Source organism: Elephas maximus, chromosome 13 (genome assembly GCF_024166365.1).
Source record: "Elephas maximus indicus isolate mEleMax1 chromosome 13, mEleMax1 primary haplotype, whole genome shotgun sequence".
Taxonomy (NCBI): domain Eukaryota; kingdom Metazoa; phylum Chordata; class Mammalia; order Proboscidea; family Elephantidae; genus Elephas; species Elephas maximus.
Genome location: NC_064831.1, coordinates 100,291,045 through 100,306,379, shown reverse-complemented (window position 1 = coordinate 100,306,379; position 15,335 = coordinate 100,291,045). Strand labels below are relative to the sequence as shown.

The following is a 15,335-nucleotide window of genomic DNA, read 5'->3' as shown; positions in this document are numbered from 1 at the left end:
CAATACCAAGATGTCTGGGAAAGACGCCCTGGAGATCCTAAGAGTCCAGTCGCAACTGACACAGGCTTTCAACTAGGGCAAGTCTCTCTGGTTTCTCCAGTAGAGCTGCTACACACTCCCATCCCGTAAAGAGTTGAGAGTTGAAAATATTCTCAAATTCCGTAGACATACCCGACTGGGAACCGGACGATCAAAAATTACTCAAGTGGAAATTCTTCTAGGTTCCTGTGCTTCCTACCTATCCACCCGTGCATATCACCGCCACTTGGTCAATAGGTCAGGTCAAGCTCAAAGCAGGGGACACGTCTCAGCTTTTCCACAAAACCCGACTGCCTCTTGGGCTCCATTTTCACTTGTCTAAGTGTCACCAGAGACAAGGGAGAACCGCCATCATTCACTCACCTTGAGTTCTTTCGGTGGTGAATCTCCTGAAAGCAGGTCTTTCCAAATGACAGAAAAAGACGAAAAGAGCCAAGGAATCAGCATGACCAAAATCGGTCAGGGAGGAGTTTTTGATCACTTGGTGGAGGAAAAAGGGATCCAAACGGGGGTCCACTCTGAAGCAGATCATTAACGTTAGGGAAAAGGAGTTTCTCTCTGGGCCTCAGCGGGATCCTATTGAGCATGATTTTTATGTCATCATCTCTCTTGGAGACAAGTTGAGGTGTCTTCGTTGACCCGAGACATCTCAATCCCCGGGAGAAATCACCTGAGTCTTCAAGTTCCTCACCACCGATATCGTCCATCCAGCCCGCAATCACGCAGGATGAGAAGGTTCGCACATCCTCTTCCGGTTTCCCGGGGACTAGCTTGACCCTCATGAAAGCAGGAAAACAGGCTTCGACCTTGCAATCCTTTGAGGAAGGGCAAAGAAGTAAGTCAGACATCAGACGAGAGACATTCATTGCCTAACAGCTATGCTTTTTCCACATATAGCCCAAAAGAGGGACGAAATCAAGACACACACTTCTCGCCCATTAGTGAGACTGCTGACCCTTGACAGAAAGGCAGACGCGTGCCAGATCAAGACAAGGCATAGAGGACTCCGAATGGAGAAAAGTACTCAGGAAGTCCCAGCCAAGAACAGGCTATTCATTTGATCAGCCCCGGCTAATGTCTACGAGGAAGCCGAATCTGTGTCCACAGGCACGGATCCGTGCACGAGCACTTCCAGGAAATGACATCCAAGGGTTCCCAAAACTGGGGATCTTCAAATGAGCTGTGGGACACTCGGAAGAGTGCTTTCACCAAGAATTTGGCCCCCAAATCAACTAGGCATTTCCAGAGTTTGATTTCACCCTTGTGCCATGGAGAGACACAGTCAAGGCCACCTCATTCCCAAAGAATGGGAACACAGGGAACACATCTCCTCCTGTTTATCAACCATCAGAGGATTCCTTGGCACAAAGAGAGCAGGAGTCTTATGGAACCTCTACAGGATTCCAACCAACTCTGTAGGAACAGGGATCTTTGCACATGTGCAAGGCAGCACTTACGCCTGCTTTCACTGTCTAGAGCTCCAGGGAAACATGACCTCCTGTGGCATCAACCTGAAAGTGCTCCTGACCCTCGTGTCCCCTTCACACCTGGCATCGACCCTGACTTTAGATTTTCTACGCAGTTATCTGTGCAGCTACCTTTACTTGAAAGCTGGAGCCAGCTATCAGACTACTGAGTCGCTCATCCAATTTCAAGATTCACGGGAAAAGCGACCTGCAAATCCTGCGAGTCCAGCCGCAACTGACACACGCTTTCAATTACAGCAAGATGACCAGTCTCCTGTAGAGCTCTGAGCCATTCACATCTCATAAATATCTTGGGAAAATACATTGTTCTAGTTGGCCGTTTCTCCCATTTCGGTAGGCCGTATCGGACTTGGACCCAGGCTATCGCAGATGACTCCAGCGCACATGTTTCAGGATTCTCTGATTCCTAAGTATCCACCCACGCACGTCACCGCCACTTAGTCAACCAGGCAAGGTCAAGCACACACCAGGGGACATGCCTCAGCCTTGTCAGCAAACCCTACTGCCTTTTGTGGTGTATTCTCACTTGCCTAAGTGTCAGATGGGGCCAGGGCAAATCACGGGAAATCCCTCACCTTTTGTCCTCGCAACGGTGAACTCCTCGGAGGCAGGTTTTGCTAAAGGACACAAAAAGAGGAAAAGAGCCAAGGAATCAACCTGACCAAAATCGGCCACCCAGGTGAAAGAAATCAAAATGGGAGTCCGCTCTAAAGAAGATCTGTAAGGCTGGGCCAAAGGACTTTCCCACAGGGCCTCAGCATAACCTCTCTGAGCATGATTTTTAGGTCATCATCTCTCTTCCAGACAGATTATGTCATCATTGACCCCAGCCATATCACTCCCCAGGAAAAATCCCCTGAGACCTGAAGATGCTTACCACAAATGTCTTCCTTCCACCCAGGAAGGACAGTGGATGAGAGCGTTCACACATCATCTTCCAGTTTCCCGGGCAGTTGGCTTGACCCCCATGAAAGCAGGACAAGAGACATCGACCTCACTAACCCTTTGAAAAGGGGAAATCAGTAAGACAGAGATCCCAGAAGAGAAACTCACTTCCCTAAGGCTAGGCTTTCAGCCAGACTTTCGCGAACACATGGACAAAATCAAGACAGCCATTTGCAACCCACTGGGGAGTCTGCTGACCCATGACAGAAGGAGAGAATCATGCAATATTCAGAAGAAGGCAGAGAGGTCTCTGGATGTAGCACAAATTTACAGGAGGACCCAGGCAAAAGGAGCCTTTGCCATTGCTTAAGCCTGACTGATGTGTTGAAGGCAGCCAACTATGCGTCCACGGGCACTGTCCAATGTGTGCGGACTCCCGGGAAATGGCACCCAAGAGTCCCCAGCACCGGGGGATCTTCAAATCAGCTGGAGGACATTTGGAAAAGAATAGCTTTCCAAGAATTCTGCCAACACTTGTTAAAATTGCCACAGTCCTTCAACGCTTTCGTTTCACCACTGAGCCATGGAGAGACACAATCGAATCTACCTCAGGCCCCAATAATCCCCAGAGAGGGAACACATCTCCTCCCGTATATCAAGCATCAGAGGATCCCGTGGGGCACACGGAAAAGGAGTTCTATGGAATCTCTACAAGATTCCAAAGATCTGTCAAGAAAATGATCTTTCCACATGTGGAAGGCAGCAGTTATGCCTGCATTGCCTGATTAGGCTGTCAGCAGATCCTGACCTCCTGTGGTATGAACCTGAAACTAGTCATGACGCTCGCGACCCACGTACCGAATGGTATTGAGCCTGGCATTAGCTTTTTGACTCAGATAGTGGTGCTGCTGCCTTTTCTTGAATGCTACAGCGAGGTATCAGGCTACTCCAGTCTTCATCCAATACCAAGATGTCTGGGAAAGACGCCCTGGAGATCCTAAGAGTCCAGTCGCAACTGACACAGGCTTTCAACTAGGGCAAGTCTCTCTGGTTTCTCCAGTAGAGCTGCTACACACTCCCATCCCGTAAAGAGTTGAGAGTTGAAAATATTCTCAAATTCCGTAGACATACCCGACTGGGAACCGGACGATCAAAAATTACTCAAGTGGAAATTCTTCTAGGTTCCTGTGCTTCCTACCTATCCACCCGTGCATATCACCGCCACTTGGTCAATAGGTCAGGTCAAGCTCAAAGCAGGGGACACGTCTCAGCTTTTCCACAAAACCCGACTGCCTCTTGGGCTCCATTTTCACTTGTCTAAGTGTCACCAGAGACAAGGGAGAACCGCCATCATTCACTCACCTTGAGTTCTTTCGGTGGTGAATCTCCTGAAAGCAGGTCTTTCCAAATGACAGAAAAAGACGAAAAGAGCCAAGGAATCAGCATGACCAAAATCGGTCAGGGAGGAGTTTTTGATCACTTGGTGGAGGAAAAAGGGATCCAAACGGGGGTCCACTCTGAAGCAGATCATTAACGTTAGGGAAAAGGAGTTTCTCTCTGGGCCTCAGCGGGATCCTATTGAGCATGATTTTTATGTCATCATCTCTCTTGGAGACAAGTTGAGGTGTCTTCGTTGACCCGAGACATCTCAATCCCCGGGAGAAATCACCTGAGTCTTCAAGTTCCTCACCACCGATATCGTCCATCCAGCCCGCAATCACGCAGGATGAGAAGGTTCGCACATCCTCTTCCGGTTTCCCGGGGACTAGCTTGACCCTCATGAAAGCAGGAAAACAGGCTTCGACCTTGCAATCCTTTGAGGAAGGGCAAAGAAGTAAGTCAGACATCAGACGAGAGACATTCATTGCCTAACAGCTATGCTTTTTCCACATATAGCCCAAAAGAGGGACGAAATCAAGACACACACTTCTCGCCCATTAGTGAGACTGCTGACCCTTGACAGAAAGGCAGACGCGTGCCAGATCAAGACAAGGCATAGAGGACTCCGAATGGAGAAAAGTACTCAGGAAGTCCCAGCCAAGAACAGGCTATTCATTTGATCAGCCCCGGCTAATGTCTACGAGGAAGCCGAATCTGTGTCCACAGGCACGGATCCGTGCACGAGCACTTCCAGGAAATGACATCCAAGGGTTCCCAAAACTGGGGATCTTCAAATGAGCTGTGGGACACTCGGAAGAGTGCTTTCACCAAGAATTTGGCCCCCAAATCAACTAGGCATTTCCAGAGTTTGATTTCACCCTTGTGCCATGGAGAGACACAGTCAAGGCCACCTCATTCCCAAAGAATGGGAACACAGGGAACACATCTCCTCCTGTTTATCAACCATCAGAGGATTCCTTGGCACAAAGAGAGCAGGAGTCTTATGGAACCTCTACAGGATTCCAACCAACTCTGTAGGAACAGGGATCTTTGCACATGTGCAAGGCAGCACTTACGCCTGCTTTCACTGTCTAGAGCTCCAGGGAAACATGACCTCCTGTGGCATCAACCTGAAAGTGCTCCTGACCCTCGTGTCCCCTTCACACCTGGCATCGACCCTGACTTTAGATTTTCTACGCAGTTATCTGTGCAGCTACCTTTACTTGAAAGCTGGAGCCAGCTATCAGACTACTGAGTCGCTCATCCAATTTCAAGATTCACGGGAAAAGCGACCTGCAAATCCTGCGAGTCCAGCCGCAACTGACACACGCTTTCAATTACAGCAAGATGACCAGTCTCCTGTAGAGCTCTGAGCCATTCACATCTCATAAATATCTTGGGAAAATACATTGTTCTAGTTGGCCGTTTCTCCCATTTCGGTAGGCCGTATCGGACTTGGACCCAGGCTATCGCAGATGACTCCAGCGCACATGTTTCAGGATTCTCTGATTCCTAAGTATCCACCCACGCACGTCACCGCCACTTAGTCAACCAGGCAAGGTCAAGCACACACCAGGGGACATGCCTCAGCCTTGTCAGCAAACCCTACTGCCTTTTGTGGTGTATTCTCACTTGCCTAAGTGTCAGATGGGGCCAGGGCAAATCACGGGAAATCCCTCACCTTTTGTCCTCGCAACGGTGAACTCCTCGGAGGCAGGTTTTGCTAAAGGACACAAAAAGAGGAAAAGAGCCAAGGAATCAACCTGACCAAAATCGGCCACCCAGGTGAAAGAAATCAAAATGGGAGTCCGCTCTAAAGAAGATCTGTAAGGCTGGGCCAAAGGACTTTCCCACAGGGCCTCAGCATAACCTCTCTGAGCATGATTTTTAGGTCATCATCTCTCTTCCAGACAGATTATGTCATCATTGACCCCGGCCATATCACTCCCCAGGAAAAATCCCCTGAGACCTGAAGATGCTTACCACAAATGTCTTCCTTCCACCCAGGAAGGACAGTGGATGAGAGCGTTCACACATCATCTTCCAGTTTCCCGGGCAGTTGGCTTGACCCCCATGAAAGCAGGACAAGAGACATCGACCTCACTAACCCTTTGAAAAGGGGAAATCAGTAAGACAGAGATCCCAGAAGAGAAACTCACTTCCCTAAGGCTAGGCTTTCAGCCAGACTTTCGCGAACACATGGACAAAATCAAGACAGCCATTTGCAACCCACTGGGGAGTCTGCTGACCCATGACAGAAGGAGAGAATCATGCAATATTCAGAAGAAGGCAGAGAGGTCTCTGGATGTAGCACAAATTTACAGGAGGACCCAGGCAAAAGGAGCCTTTGCCATTGCTTAAGCCTGACTGATGTGTTGAAGGCAGCCAACTATGCGTCCACGGGCACTGTCCAATGTGTGCGGACTCCCGGGAAATGGCACCCAAGAGTCCCCAGCACCGGGGGATCTTCAAATCAGCTGGAGGACATTTGGAAAAGAATAGCTTTCCAAGAATTCTGCCAACACTTGTTAAAATTGCCACAGTCCTTCAACGCTTTCGTTTCACCACTGAGCCATGGAGAGACACAATCGAATCTACCTCAGGCCCCAATAATCCCCAGAGAGGGAACACATCTCCTCCCGTATATCAAGCATCAGAGGATCCCGTGGGGCACACGGAAAAGGAGTTCTATGGAATCTCTACAAGATTCCAAAGATCTGTCAAGAAAATGATCTTTCCACATGTGGAAGGCAGCAGTTATGCCTGCATTGCCTGATTAGGCTGTCAGCAGATCCTGACCTCCTGTGGTATGAACCTGAAACTAGTCATGACGCTCGCGACCCACGTACCGAATGGTATTGAGCCTGGCATTAGCTTTTTGACTCAGGTAGTGGTGCTGCTGCCTTTTCTTGAATGCTACAGCGAGGTATCAGGCTACTCCAGTCTTCATCCAATACCAAGATGTCTGGGAAAGACGCCCTGGAGATCCTAAGGGTCCAGTCGCAACTGACACAGGCTTTCAACTAGGGCAAGTCTCTCTGGTTTCTCCAGTAGAGCTGCTACACACTCCCATCCCGTAAAGAGTTGAGAGTTGAAAATATTCTCAAATTCCGTAGACATACCCGACTGGGAACCGGACGATCAAAAATTACTCAAGTGGAAATTCTTCTAGGTTCCTGTGCTTCCTACCTATCCACCCGTGCATATCACCGCCACTTGGTCAATAGGTCAGGTCAAGCTCAAAGCAGGGGACACGTCTCAGCTTTTCCACAAAACCCGACTGCCTCTTGGGCTCCATTTTCACTTGTCTAAGTGTCACCAGAGACAAGGGAGAACCGCCATCATTCACTCACCTTGAGTTCTTTCGGTGGTGAATCTCCTGAAAGCAGGTCTTTCCAAATGACAGAAAAAGACGAAAAGAGCCAAGGAATCAGCATGACCAAAATCGGTCAGGGAGGAGTTTTTGATCACTTGGTGGAGGAAAAAGGGATCCAAACGGGGGTCCACTCTGAAGCAGATCATTAACGTTAGGGAAAAGGAGTTTCTCTCTGGGCCTCAGCGGGATCCTATTGAGCATGATTTTTATGTCATCATCTCTCTTGGAGACAAGTTGAGGTGTCTTCGTTGACCCGAGACATCTCAATCCCCGGGAGAAATCACCTGAGTCTTCAAGTTCCTCACCACCGATATCGTCCATCCAGCCCGCAATCACGCAGGATGAGAAGGTTCGCACATCCTCTTCCGGTTTCCCGGGGACTAGCTTGACCCTCATGAAAGCAGGAAAACAGGCTTCGACCTTGCAATCCTTTGAGGAAGGGCAAAGAAGTAAGTCAGACATCAGACGAGAGACATTCATTGCCTAACAGCTATGCTTTTTCCACATATAGCCCAAAAGAGGGACGAAATCAAGACACACACTTCTCGCCCATTAGTGAGACTGCTGACCCTTGACAGAAAGGCAGACGCGTGCCAGATCAAGACAAGGCATAGAGGACTCCGAATGGAGAAAAGTACTCAGGAAGTCCCAGCCAAGAACAGGCTATTCATTTGATCAGCCCCGGCTAATGTCTACGAGGAAGCCGAATCTGTGTCCACAGGCACGGATCCGTGCACGAGCACTTCCAGGAAATGACATCCAAGGGTTCCCAAAACTGGGGATCTTCAAATGAGCTGTGGGACACTCGGAAGAGTGCTTTCACCAAGAATTTGGCCCCCAAATCAACTAGGCATTTCCAGAGTTTGACTTCACCCTTGTGCCATGGAGAGACACAGTCAAGGCCACCTCATTCCCAAAGAATGGGAACACAGGGAACACATCTCCTCCTGTTTATCAACCATCAGAGGATTCCTTGGCACAAAGAGAGCAGGAGTCTTATGGAACCTCTACAGGATTCCAACCAACTCTGTAGGAACAGGGATCTTTGCACATGTGCAAGGCAGCACTTACGCCTGCTTTCACTGTCTAGAGCTCCAGGGAAACATGACCTCCTGTGGCATCAACCTGAAAGTGCTCCTGACCCTCGTGTCCCCTTCACACCTGGCATCGACCCTGACTTTAGATTTTCTACGCAGTTATCTGTGCAGCTACCTTTACTTGAAAGCTGGAGCCAGCTATCAGACTACTGAGTCGCTCATCCAATTTCAAGATTCACGGGAAAAGCGACCTGCAAATCCTGCGAGTCCAGCCGCAACTGACACACGCTTTCAATTACAGCAAGTTGACCAGTCTCCTGTAGAGCTCTGAGCCATTCACATCTCATAAATATCTTGGGAAAATACATTGTTCTAGTTGGCCGTTTCTCCCATTTCGGTAGGCCGTATCGGACTTGGACCCAGGCTATCGCAGATGACTCCAGCGCACATGTTTCAGGATTCTCTGATTGCTAAGTATCCACCCACGCACGTCACCGCCACTTAGTCAACCAGGCAAGGTCAAGCACACACCAGGGGACATGCCTCAGCCTTGTCAGCAAACCCTACTGCCTTTTGTGGTGTATTCTCACTTGCCTAAGTGTCAGATGGGCCAGGGCAAATCACGGGAAATCCCTCACCTTTTGTCCTCGCAACGGTGAACTCCTCGGAGGCAGGTTTTGCTAAAGGACACAAAAAGAGGAAAAGAGCCAAGGAATCAACCTGACCAAAATCGGCCACCCAGGTGAAAGAAATCAAAATGGGAGTCCGCTCTAAAGAAGATCTGTAAGGCTGGGCCAAAGGACTTTCCCACAGGGCCTCAGCATAACCTCTCTGAGCATGATTTTTAGGTCATCGTCTCTCTTCCAGACAGATTATGTCATCATTGACCCCGGCCATATCACTCCCCAGGAAAAATCCCCTGAGACCTGAAGATGCTTACCACAAATGTCTTCCTTCCACCCAGGAAGGACAGTGGATGAGAGCGTTCACACATCATCTTCCAGTTTCCCGGGCAGTTGGCTTGACCCCCATGAAAGCAGGACAAGAGACATCGACCTCACTAACCCTTTGAAAAGGGGAAATCAGTAAGACAGAGATCCCAGAAGAGAAACTCACTTCCCTAAGGCTAGGCTTTCAGCCAGACTTTCGCGAACACATGGACAAAATCAAGACAGCCATTTGCAACCCACTGGGGAGTCTGCTGACCCATGACAGAAGGAGAGAATCATGCAATATTCAGAAGAAGGCAGAGAGGTCTCTGGATGTAGCACAAATTTACAGGAGGACCCAGGCAAAAGGAGCCTTTGCCATTGCTTAAGCCTGACTGATGTGTTGAAGGCAGCCAACTATGCGTCCACGGGCACTGTCCAATGTGTGCGGACTCCCGGGAAATGGCACCCAAGAGTCCCCAGCACCGGGGGATCTTCAAATCAGCTGGAGGACATTTGGAAAAGAATAGCTTTCCAAGAATTCTGCCAACACTTGTTAAAATTGCCACAGTCCTTCAACGCTTTCGTTTCACCACTGAGCCATGGAGAGACACAATCGAATCTACCTCAGGCCCCAATAATCCCCAGAGAGGGAACACATCTCCTCCCGTATATCAAGCATCAGAGGATCCCGTGGGGCACACGGAAAAGGAGTTCTATGGAATCTCTACAAGATTCCAAAGATCTGTCAAGAAAATGATCTTTCCACATGTGGAAGGCAGCAGTTATGCCTGCATTGCCTGATTAGGCTGTCAGCAGATCCTGACCTCCTGTGGTATGAACCTGAAACTAGTCATGACGCTCGCGACCCACGTACCGAATGGTATTGAGCCTGGCATTAGCTTTTTGACTCAGGTAGTGGTGCTGCTGCCTTTTCTTGAATGCTACAGCGAGGTATCAGGCTACTCCAGTCTTCATCCAATACCAAGATGTCTGGGAAAGACGCCCTGGAGATCCTAAGGGTCCAGTCGCAACTGACACAGGCTTTCAACTAGGGCAAGTCTCTCTGGTTTCTCCAGTAGAGCTGCTACACACTCCCATCCCGTAAAGAGTTGAGAGTTGAAAATATTCTCAAATTCCGTAGACATACCCGACTGGGAACCGGACGATCAAAAATTACTCAAGTGGAAATTCTTCTAGGTTCCTGTGCTTCCTACCTATCCACCCGTGCATATCACCGCCACTTGGTCAATAGGTCAGGTCAAGCTCAAAGCAGGGGACACGTCTCAGCTTTTCCACAAAACCCGACTGCCTCTTGGGCTCCATTTTCACTTGTCTAAGTGTCACCAGAGACAAGGGAGAACCGCCATCATTCACTCACCTTGAGTTCTTTCGGTGGTGAATCTCCTGAAAGCAGGTCTTTCCAAATGACAGAAAAAGACGAAAAGAGCCAAGGAATCAGCATGACCAAAATCGGTCAGGGAGGAGTTTTTGATCACTTGGTGGAGGAAAAAGGGATCCAAACGGGGGTCCACTCTGAAGCAGATCATTAACGTTAGGGAAAAGGAGTTTCTCTCTGGGCCTCAGCGGGATCCTATTGAGCATGATTTTTATGTCATCATCTCTCTTGGAGACAAGTTGAGGTGTCTTCGTTGACCCGAGACATCTCAATCCCCGGGAGAAATCACCTGAGTCTTCAAGTTCCTCACCACCGATATCGTCCATCCAGCCCGCAATCACGCAGGATGAGAAGGTTCGCACATCCTCTTCCGGTTTCCCGGGGACTAGCTTGACCCTCATGAAAGCAGGAAAACAGGCTTCGACCTTGCAATCCTTTGAGGAAGGGCAAAGAAGTAAGTCAGACATCAGACGAGAGACATTCATTGCCTAACAGCTATGCTTTTTCCACATATAGCCCAAAAGAGGGACGAAATCAAGACACACACTTCTCGCCCATTAGTGAGACTGCTGACCCTTGACAGAAAGGCAGACGCGTGCCAGATCAAGACAAGGCATAGAGGACTCCGAATGGAGAAAAGTACTCAGGAAGTCCCAGCCAAGAACAGGCTATTCATTTGATCAGCCCCGGCTAATGTCTACGAGGAAGCCGAATCTGTGTCCACAGGCACGGATCCGTGCACGAGCACTTCCAGGAAATGACATCCAAGGGTTCCCAAAACTGGGGATCTTCAAATGAGCTGTGGGACACTCGGAAGAGTGCTTTCACCAAGAATTTGGCCCCCAAATCAACTAGGCATTTCCAGAGTTTGACTTCACCCTTGTGCCATGGAGAGACACAGTCAAGGCCACCTCATTCCCAAAGAATGGGAACACAGGGAACACATCTCCTCCTGTTTATCAACCATCAGAGGATTCCTTGGCACAAAGAGAGCAGGAGTCTTATGGAACCTCTACAGGATTCCAACCAACTCTGTAGGAACAGGGATCTTTGCACATGTGCAAGGCAGCACTTACGCCTGCTTTCACTGTCTAGAGCTCCAGGGAAACATGACCTCCTGTGGCATCAACCTGAAAGTGCTCCTGACCCTCGTGTCCCCTTCACACCTGGCATCGACCCTGACTTTAGATTTTCTACGCAGTTATCTGTGCAGCTACCTTTACTTGAAAGCTGGAGCCAGCTATCAGACTACTGAGTCGCTCATCCAATTTCAAGATTCACGGGAAAAGCGACCTGCAAATCCTGCGAGTCCAGCCGCAACTGACACACGCTTTCAATTACAGCAAGTTGACCAGTCTCCTGTAGAGCTCTGAGCCATTCACATCTCATAAATATCTTGGGAAAATACATTGTTCTAGTTGGCCGTTTCTCCCATTTCGGTAGGCCGTATCGGACTTGGACCCAGGCTATCGCAGATGACTCCAGCGCACATGTTTCAGGATTCTCTGATTCCTAAGTATCCACCCACGCACGTCACCGCCACTTAGTCAACCAGGCAAGGTCAAGCACACACCAGGGGACATGCCTCAGCCTTGTCAGCAAACCCTACTGCCTTTTGTGGTGTATTCTCACTTGCCTAAGTGTCAGATGGGGCCAGGGCAAATCACGGGAAATCCCTCACCTTTTGTCCTCGCAACGGTGAACTCCTCGGAGGCAGGTTTTGCTAAAGGACACAAAAAGAGGAAAAGAGCCAAGGAATCAACCTGACCAAAATCGGCCACCCAGGTGAAAGAAATCAAAATGGGAGTCCGCTCTAAAGAAGATCTGTAAGGCTGGGCCAAAGGACTTTCCCACAGGGCCTCAGCATAACCTCTCTGAGCATGATTTTTAGGTCATCATCTCTCTTCCAGACAGATTATGTCATCATTGACCCCGGCCATATCACTCCCCAGGAAAAATCCCCTGAGACCTGAAGATGCTTACCACAAATGTCTTCCTTCCACCCAGGAAGGACAGTGGATGAGAGCGTTCACACATCATCTTCCAGTTTCCCGGGCAGTTGGCTTGACCCCCATGAAAGCAGGACAAGAGACATCGACCTCACTAACCCTTTGAAAAGGGGAAATCAGTAAGACAGAGATCCCAGAAGAGAAACTCACTTCCCTAAGGCTAGGCTTTCAGCCAGACTTTCGCGAACACATGGACAAAATCAAGACAGCCATTTGCAACCCACTGGGGAGTCTGCTGACCCATGACAGAAGGAGAGAATCATGCAATATTCAGAAGAAGGCAGAGAGGTCTCTGGATGTAGCACAAATTTACAGGAGGACCCAGGCAAAAGGAGCCTTTGCCATTGCTTAAGCCTGACTGATGTGTTGAAGGCAGCCAACTATGCGTCCACGGGCACTGTCCAATGTGTGCGGACTCCCGGGAAATGGCACCCAAGAGTCCCCAGCACCGGGGGATCTTCAAATCAGCTGGAGGACATTTGGAAAAGAATAGCTTTCCAAGAATTCTGCCAACACTTGTTAAAATTGCCACAGTCCTTCAACGCTTTCGTTTCACCACTGAGCCATGGAGAGACACAATCGAATCTACCTCAGGCCCCAATAATCCCCAGAGAGGGAACACATCTCCTCCCGTATATCAAGCATCAGAGGATCCCGTGGGGCACACGGAAAAGGAGTTCTATGGAATCTCTACAAGATTCCAAAGATCTGTCAAGAAAATGATCTTTCCACATGTGGAAGGCAGCAGTTATGCCTGCATTGCCTGATTAGGCTGTCAGCAGATCCTGACCTCCTGTGGTATGAACCTGAAACTAGTCATGACGCTCGCGACCCACGTACCGAATGGTATTGAGCCTGGCATTAGCTTTTTGACTCAGGTAGTGGTGCTGCTGCCTTTTCTTGAATGCTACAGCGAGGTATCAGGCTACTCCAGTCTTCATCCAATACCAAGATGTCTGGGAAAGACGCCCTGGAGATCCTAAGGGTCCAGTCGCAACTGACACAGGCTTTCAACTAGGGCAAGTCTCTCTGGTTTCTCCAGTAGAGCTGCTACACACTCCCATCCCGTAAAGAGTTGAGAGTTGAAAATATTCTCAAATTCCGTAGACATACCCGACTGGGAACCGGACGATCAAAAATTACTCAAGTGGAAATTCTTCTAGGTTCCTGTGCTTCCTACCTATCCACCCGTGCATATCACCGCCACTTGGTCAATAGGTCAGGTCAAGCTCAAAGCAGGGGACACGTCTCAGCTTTTCCACAAAACCCGACTGCCTCTTGGGCTCCATTTTCACTTGTCTAAGTGTCACCAGAGACAAGGGAGAACCGCCATCATTCACTCACCTTGAGTTCTTTCGGTGGTGAATCTCCTGAAAGCAGGTCTTTCCAAATGACAGAAAAAGACGAAAAGAGCCAAGGAATCAGCATGACCAAAATCGGTCAGGGAGGAGTTTTTGATCACTTGGTGGAGGAAAAAGGGATCCAAACGGGGGTCCACTCTGAAGCAGATCATTAACGTTAGGGAAAAGGAGTTTCTCTCTGGGCCTCAGCGGGATCCTATTGAGCATGATTTTTATGTCATCATCTCTCTTGGAGACAAGTTGAGGTGTCTTCGTTGACCCGAGACATCTCAATCCCCGGGAGAAATCACCTGAGTCTTCAAGTTCCTCACCACCGATATCGTCCATCCAGCCCGCAATCACGCAGGATGAGAAGGTTCGCACATCCTCTTCCGGTTTCCCGGGGACTAGCTTGACCCTCATGAAAGCAGGAAAACAGGCTTCGACCTTGCAATCCTTTGAGGAAGGGCAAAGAAGTAAGTCAGACATCAGACGAGAGACATTCATTGCCTAACAGCTATGCTTTTTCCACATATAGCCCAAAAGAGGGACGAAATCAAGACACACACTTCTCGCCCATTAGTGAGACTGCTGACCCTTGACAGAAAGGCAGACGCGTGCCAGATCAAGACAAGGCATAGAGGACTCCGAATGGAGAAAAGTACTCAGGAAGTCCCAGCCAAGAACAGGCTATTCATTTGATCAGCCCCGGCTAATGTCTACGAGGAAGCCGAATCTGTGTCCACAGGCACGGATCCGTGCACGAGCACTTCCAGGAAATGACATCCAAGGGTTCCCAAAACTGGGGATCTTCAAATGAGCTGTGGGACACTCGGAAGAGTGCTTTCACCAAGAATTTGGCCCCCAAATCAACTAGGCATTTCCAGAGTTTGACTTCACCCTTGTGCCATGGAGAGACACAGTCAAGGCCACCTCATTCCCAAAGAATGGGAACACAGGGAACACATCTCCTCCTGTTTATCAACCATCAGAGGATTCCTTGGCACAAAGAGAGCAGGAGTCTTATGGAACCTCTACAGGATTGCAACCAACTCTGTAGGAACAGGGATCTTTGCACATGTGCAAGGCAGCACTTACGCCTGCTTTCACTGTCTAGAGCTCCAGGGAAACATGACCTCCTGTGGCATCAACCTGAAAGTGCTCCTGACCCTCGTGTCCCCTTCACACCTGGCATCGACCCTGACTTTAGATTTTCTACGCAGTTATCTGTGCAGCTACCTTTACTTGAAAGCTGGAGCCAGCTATCAGACTACTGAGTCGCTCATCCAATTTCAAGATTCACGGGAAAAGCGACCTGCAAATCCTGCGAGTCCAGCCGCAACTGACACACGCTTTCAATTACAGCAAGTTGACCAGTCTCCTGTAGAGCTCTGAGCCATTCACATCTCATAAATATCTTGGGAAAATACATTGTTCTAGTTGGCCGTTTCTCC

At 49.2% G+C, this 15,335-nt stretch overlaps 9 non-coding genes across 9 annotated transcripts; all 9 read right to left on the bottom strand.

Annotated features, from left to right (window-relative positions):
- Positions 1-599: 599 nt before the first annotated feature.
- LOC126057469 (small nucleolar RNA SNORD115) lies at positions 600-680 on the bottom strand. The gene has a single exon (XR_007512555.1). It is a non-coding gene; the product is annotated as a small nucleolar RNA SNORD115 (small nucleolar RNA).
- A 1,595-nt stretch (positions 681-2,275) lies between these two features.
- On the bottom strand, positions 2,276-2,353 carry LOC126057842 (small nucleolar RNA SNORD115). Its single transcript, XR_007512914.1, has one exon. It is a non-coding gene; the product is annotated as a small nucleolar RNA SNORD115 (small nucleolar RNA).
- A 1,617-nt stretch (positions 2,354-3,970) lies between these two features.
- Positions 3,971-4,051, bottom strand: LOC126057468 (small nucleolar RNA SNORD115). The gene has a single exon (XR_007512554.1). It is a non-coding gene; the product is annotated as a small nucleolar RNA SNORD115 (small nucleolar RNA).
- Positions 4,052-5,646: 1,595 nt separating this feature from the next.
- Positions 5,647-5,724, bottom strand: LOC126057841 (small nucleolar RNA SNORD115). Its single transcript, XR_007512913.1, has one exon. It is a non-coding gene; the product is annotated as a small nucleolar RNA SNORD115 (small nucleolar RNA).
- Positions 5,725-7,341: 1,617 nt separating this feature from the next.
- Positions 7,342-7,422, bottom strand: LOC126057467 (small nucleolar RNA SNORD115). The gene has a single exon (XR_007512553.1). It is a non-coding gene; the product is annotated as a small nucleolar RNA SNORD115 (small nucleolar RNA).
- A 1,594-nt stretch (positions 7,423-9,016) lies between these two features.
- On the bottom strand, positions 9,017-9,094 carry LOC126057933 (small nucleolar RNA SNORD115). The gene has a single exon (XR_007513007.1). It is a non-coding gene; the product is annotated as a small nucleolar RNA SNORD115 (small nucleolar RNA).
- Positions 9,095-10,711: 1,617 nt separating this feature from the next.
- LOC126057466 (small nucleolar RNA SNORD115) lies at positions 10,712-10,792 on the bottom strand. The gene has a single exon (XR_007512552.1). It is a non-coding gene; the product is annotated as a small nucleolar RNA SNORD115 (small nucleolar RNA).
- A 1,595-nt stretch (positions 10,793-12,387) lies between these two features.
- On the bottom strand, positions 12,388-12,465 carry LOC126057840 (small nucleolar RNA SNORD115). The gene has a single exon (XR_007512912.1). It is a non-coding gene; the product is annotated as a small nucleolar RNA SNORD115 (small nucleolar RNA).
- Positions 12,466-14,082: 1,617 nt separating this feature from the next.
- On the bottom strand, positions 14,083-14,163 carry LOC126057463 (small nucleolar RNA SNORD115). The gene has a single exon (XR_007512550.1). It is a non-coding gene; the product is annotated as a small nucleolar RNA SNORD115 (small nucleolar RNA).
- Positions 14,164-15,335: the final 1,172 nt, after the last annotated feature.